Source organism: Ascaphus truei, unplaced genomic scaffold, assembly GCF_040206685.1.
Source record: "Ascaphus truei isolate aAscTru1 unplaced genomic scaffold, aAscTru1.hap1 HAP1_SCAFFOLD_998, whole genome shotgun sequence".
Taxonomy (NCBI): domain Eukaryota; kingdom Metazoa; phylum Chordata; class Amphibia; order Anura; family Ascaphidae; genus Ascaphus; species Ascaphus truei.
Window position 1 is genome coordinate 100,792 of NW_027457338.1, and position 6,099 is coordinate 106,890.

Consider the following 6,099-nt stretch of genomic DNA (forward strand, 5'->3'; position numbering starts at 1 on the left):
ACAGGAGGTAAAGGAGTTTCTTGTGCGCAATGCCCGAGTTTTCTCCCCTGTACCCGGGAGAACCTCAGTTATTGAGCATAACATCCATACAGAACCTGGGAAGGTCATACATCTTAAGCCCTATAGACTACCTGAGGCTAGGCGACAGGCCGTTAAAGAGGAGGTGCAGAAAATGTTGGACCTCGACGTAATCGAGGAGTCATTCAGTAACTGGTCGAGCCCTATCGTGTTGGTTCCGAAACCGGATGGCTCGATCAGGTTCTGTAATGATTTTAGGAAACTAAATGCAGTCTCCAAATTTGATACATACCCTATGCCACGGGTAGACGAACTTAAGACAGGGTAGGTGATGCCCGATGCTTAACTACCCTTGATCTGACTAAGGGGTATTGGCAGGTACCTCTAACACAGGCTGCTAAAGAAAAAACGGCATTTTCCACACCAGGCGGGCTATACCAATATAAGGTCCTACCCTTCGGTCTACATGGGGCTCCAGCAACCTTTCAGAGATTGATGGATCGGGTTTTGAAGTCTCATACAGACTATGCCGCGAGCTACCTGGATGATGTGATCATTCACAGTAATGACTGGGACTCTCACCTGGGAAAAGTACAGGCAGTTTTAGACTCCCTGGAGGAAGCGGGTCTGACGGCAAACCCTGCTAAGTGTGCCATCGGTTTAGAAGAGACCAAGTACTTAGGAAATACGGTTGGTAGAGGGCTTGTGAAACCACAGGTGGCAAAGCTGAAGACAATTAGGGAATGGCCGAGACCAGTAACTAAGAAACAGGTTAAAGCCTTCCTCGGCATGGCTGGTTACTACCGTCGCTTTATACCAGACTTTGCCACACTCTCAACCCCTCTCTCCGACCTAACAAAAGGGAAGAGTTCAGTCATGGTGAAGTGGTCTGACCAGGCAGAGAAAGCTTTCCAAAGCTTAAAAGACGCCTTATGTGCTCATCCCGTCCTGATCACCCCAGACTTCACCAGGGAATTTCAGGTTCAGTGTGACGCTTCCGATGTAGGGATAGGAGCGGTCCTGTCACAAAGAGTCGGAACGGAGGAACACCCCATCATCTATATCAGCAGAAAGCTAACTGTCCACGAGAAGAGATATGCCGTAGTTGAGAAAGAGGGCTTGGCCATCAAATGGGCGTTAGAGACTCTAAAATATTATTTATTAGGGAGAAATTTTACCTTAATAACCGACCATGCACCTTTAAAGTACATGCAACAAAATAAGGAAAAGAATGCTCGGGTAACTCGCTGGTTTTTGAGTCTCCAGGGGTTCCAGTTCACAGTTGAACACAGGCCAGGCTCCAAACATGGAAATGCTGATGCATTGTCCCGAGTATACACCTCCCTATTTTCATGTGCTCACCCGATAACGATTGAGCAATGGGGGGGGATATGTGATATATTGAAGCAAAAGGTGTTTGAGGGGAGGTACATAGGACCCAGCACCTTCCAGGGTGTGTTCCCTTCACTCTCACCTGAGCCCTTATTAATGAGCTTCAAGGTTAAAAGGCAGCACAGACAGCTTCCTGCTGCTGTGCTGGTCTGAAGGCACACACACAGACAGCCCTGTGAGATACTGCAGAGGGAAGCTACAGGTACAGTGTCTAAAGTGGGGAAAGAACTTAGTTTTCCCCACTGGTAGTTAGGGACTAAGCTGTGTTAGTCAGAACTCTGAAAAGGAGTTAGGCTTTTGTTTCTGTTTTATCTTATAAGTTAACCCTGTTCCTGCTTTGTACCTGGCAAATAAACCCTCCTGTGCATCAACACTACGTTTCCCTGCCTTTGATCTGGATAAAAGAGACTGCAACGTGGTGGGGACATCACAGTATGTACTGTATTTATGTACTGTATGTATGTATGTACTGTATGTATATATGTACTGTATGTATTTATGTACTGTATGTATGTATGTATGTAATGTATGTATGTATGTACTGACTGTATGTATGTACTGTATGTATATATGTAAGTACTGTATGTATTTATGTACTGTATGTATGTATGTATGTATATTTTTATTTATACAGCGTCATCCATGTACACAGCGTGTCACAGCATTAATACACGGGACATAATAATATAACACATAATGGGAATAAGCGCTGCAGACATTAAAGTAATATTAGGAAAATGAGTCCCTGCCCCGAAGAGCTTACACTCTAAGCTGTTGTGTTCAACTGTTCATGTATTCTTAAACCAAGGCTATGCCCATATTTTTCCAGCTCATTCCTCTGAAAGCAATCGCAAGATACTAGTGTAGATGAGCAGGGGGTCTCCGGAGCTGAACCGCATTGATTTCAGGTCCGGGGACCCCCTGCTTCCCGAGATACAGGCCCCGTTATGGGGTGCCGGTATCTCCTATGCATTTAAATGTCTCGCGTCACGTGACCGGGGGATTTAAATGCATAGGTGATACCGGCACCCCATAACGGGGCCTGTATGTCGGGAAGCAGGGGGACCCCGGACCTCAAATCAGCGCGGTTCAGCTCCGGAGACCCCCCGCTCACGTACACTAGTATACATTTTTTTAATTAGAACAGCTTCATTACCTTAGCGGCTAGCCGCTAAGGCAATGAAGGGGTTAACCACCAGTGCCCGATTTATTGTGGGGATGGATGAAGTTGGTATTTGGCCCTTGGTTGGTGTTTATACCTACCGGATGGGTAGCGGGAGGGGTTAACCCCTCATTACCTTAGCCGCATTAACCACTATGGTAATGAAGGGGTTAACTCCACCCGCAACCTCAACCCTGCAAGGCCTAAACACCCACCAAGGGCAAATACCATCTTCACCCACCCCCGCTACCCACAATAAACATGGCACTTGTAGTTAACCCCTTCATTGCCTTAGCGGTTTGCCGCTAAGGTAATGACGCTGCCTGTAAAGGCAGTTTTATTGCATGGGATTCATGCCGGGGGTCTCCGGTGCTAATATTAATGTGTATCAGCTGCGGAGACCCCCGGCATCAATCCGATGCAGGAAAAATGCATTTCTCAAGTCCCCTCTCGCCGCCTTCTCAGCAGCGTCTCACCGGCCTCACGCCGCCTTTTCCTGGCGTGAGGATTTTGGGAGCAAATCGCCGCGACTAGCCTCGACAAGCTCAAGTTTCAAAAGCTGCCGATAATTGGCTTATTGCCGCTCACCCGGCGTTGTGTTTTGGACGGCAGCAAAAAAATGGCGGTTCATGCCTTTATCGCCCACTTATCGAGGCTGTCTAAATAGCAGAAGGCATTTTGGGTCCCCGAGACTGAAATCAATACGGTTCATCTCCCGGGACCCCCTGCTCCCGCACACTATTAATAAAAATGACATTAAAGCAGCTTCATTACCATAGCGGATAGCCGCTATGGTAATGAATTTATTTAATTTTTTTTATGTGGGTTTTGATACTAGTGTGTGGGAGCAGGGGGTCCTTCTGGGGTAAACCGCGTTGATTTCAGCCTCGGGGACACCCTACTTCCCGAGACACAGCCCCCGCTATGAGGTGCCGGTATCCCAGTGCAGGATTTAAATCCCCCCGTCACGTGACGCGGGGGATTTAAAAGCACAGGGGATACCGGCACCCCATACCGGGGCCTGTATCTCCGGAAGTAGGGGGTCCCCGAGGCTGAAATCCAGGCGGATCAGCTCAGGAGACCCCCTGCTCCCACACACTAGTATCAAAATGAATTCTTTTCTTGCACGATCGCCTGTAAGGCCTCGGACACGCTTACCGCTGGCGTGCTGAGGCGCGCTGAGGCTCAGGGAAAGCGCTCTCAGCAGCCGTCAGGGGGCGGTCCGGGAGCGTCACTGGCCGGGGGCGGGCCAGTGACGTCACGGAGCTGGTTCGCCCTCATTGGGCGAACTGCTCACGTGACCGGCCTGTCTCGCTGGCAAGCGGGGGAATTTTAAATTCCCCTAAGACCTGCGCTTCCGCAGGCGCGCGGAAGCGCAGGTGAGCCCCTACTAAAGCCGCTCTAATTGCGGCTTTAGGGGCTCAGTGCTGAGCGGGAGCGCGCGTTAGCACGCTTCCGCAAGCACGCAGGCAACATGGACGAGGCCTAAGAGCCGTGCATGGAGACGCAGCTGCAATAGGCTTTATAGCGCGATAGCACTGGTACAAAAAACAAGTCGGACAATAGTGCTTTTTTTAAAATCAGCCTTAAAAAAAATGGCGGTCAATCTTAGTGAATACCATTTTTGGCCTCATGTCTTAGTGCTCGATAAATAAATGCGTAGTTGGGTGCAAATGCGCTGATTTTATCACTGCTTTGTGAATCGGGCCCTAATTTCTTTCAAAACTGAAGCTGTCTCACATTTTAAAGCTGCAGTTCAAGCTGCCGCTTTTAAAAAATATATATATATTTTTCCCATTCAATATGCGCATCAATACAATGTGCACACTGACAGGCGATTAGCTAAGCTGCAGATCGATCATTTCTCCTGTAATTAATCGCTTGCTCAGGGTTATTTAATTCAGTTCTTGCACAGCATTGTGGGCAATGTAGTCCAGCAATATCATGTGACTGGGCAGTTACTAGATATAATTGGTGCACTGCTAGAGAGAGGGCGGGACTCAATAGACAGAGCCTATCAGAAGGGGGAGGGGCTGTCACTTTGGGAATGCTTCCTACATTAGGCCTCGGGCATGGTCAGCGCTTAGGCGCTGACCCGTGCTGAGGCGCGCTGGTGCACCCCTGCAGCCGCAATGAGAGCGGCTTTAGCAGGGGCTCGCCTACGCTTCCGCAAGCGCGCGGAAGCATAGGTCTTATCCAAATTTTAGATTTCGCGCTCATGGGAGCGCCGGGCGGGTCACGTGAGCGGTTCGCCCAATGAGGGCGAACCAGCTCCGTGACGTCACTGGCCCGCCCCCCGACACGCCCACAGACGGCGCGCTAACCAAGGCCAGGGAAAGCACCCGCTTTCCCTCAGCCTCAGCGCGCCTCCGTACGGCTGCTGCAACCCTGGACGCAGCCTTAGAAACATTAACACGGTCTTTAAAACATTTTTTTTAAATGCTATAGTATTTTCTCATAGTACAGAACTGATTTATTTAAAAAAAACACATCTCGGATATTGCTGGAACTGCAGCTTTAATGGGCGGTAACTGTTTCATACGCCTATAACTTATTTGATCTTTAACTGTTCATGCAATGTCTTTCTATTTAATGTTCACCTAATGTAACTATGTATTTGTAGCCATGTATCTGTGCCGGGGACATGCGTGAAAACGAGCCGTCAGGCTGGGATTATAGCGCCTGTGCACCCGTGTGCGATGGCGCGCATAACCTGCCGCACTCCTGCAGCCCCCCCCCCCCCCCCCGCGATCAGTGAATATAGCTGCAGGAGATTGGGGGAGGCGTGGAGGACACGTCACGAAGCTGGTTCGCCCTCATTGGCTGAACCGCTCTTTTCAATTGTGGCCTCGCCATTGCGCTCTGCCGCGCGCGTGCCCGCACTAGATGCACTGTCATAGGGAGACAGGTATTTATCATTGACGCGCCGCGCACTATAATTCAAGCCTAAGGCCGAGTCCGTAGCAGGGGAGGCCGCGCTGAGCCGTGCGGACGCTCCGCGCTGAGCCCCTGCATCCTCCATGAGGATGCCTTGAGAGGGGGCTCACGCGAGCGTCCGCAGGCGTGCGGAGGCGCTGGATTTTTCAGCCGACAGCCAAGCTGTTTTTCAGAGCGCTGTCGGCTGAAAGCATCCAATCAGCGCGGAGCAGCGTCAACGTCACGGCGCCGTGACGTTGACGTCGGTGCGTCGCGGGCGATTGGCCCAGCGACGTCACTGCCCCGCCTCCCTCAGTCTCCCCCCGCCTCCCGATCGCGCCAGGCAGGGAGCGAGCGCACTGGTGCTCGTGCGCGGTGACTATCGCGCGCTCTGCTGGGCTGGGCGGTCTATGGCCCGCTATTTGTGCGCACGCGGGGGGTAGGGATGCGTGTCGGGGGCGCGGCCAGGCCGTCACGGTGCTGGTTCGCCGTCATTGGGCGAACCGCTCACGTGACGCGCCAGCGAGCCTCAGCAAGCAGCTAAGCGCCGTGCATGCGCAGACGCTCGCTCACGCTGGCCACGCACGCTGCAGCAACGTGTCTCATCGCGC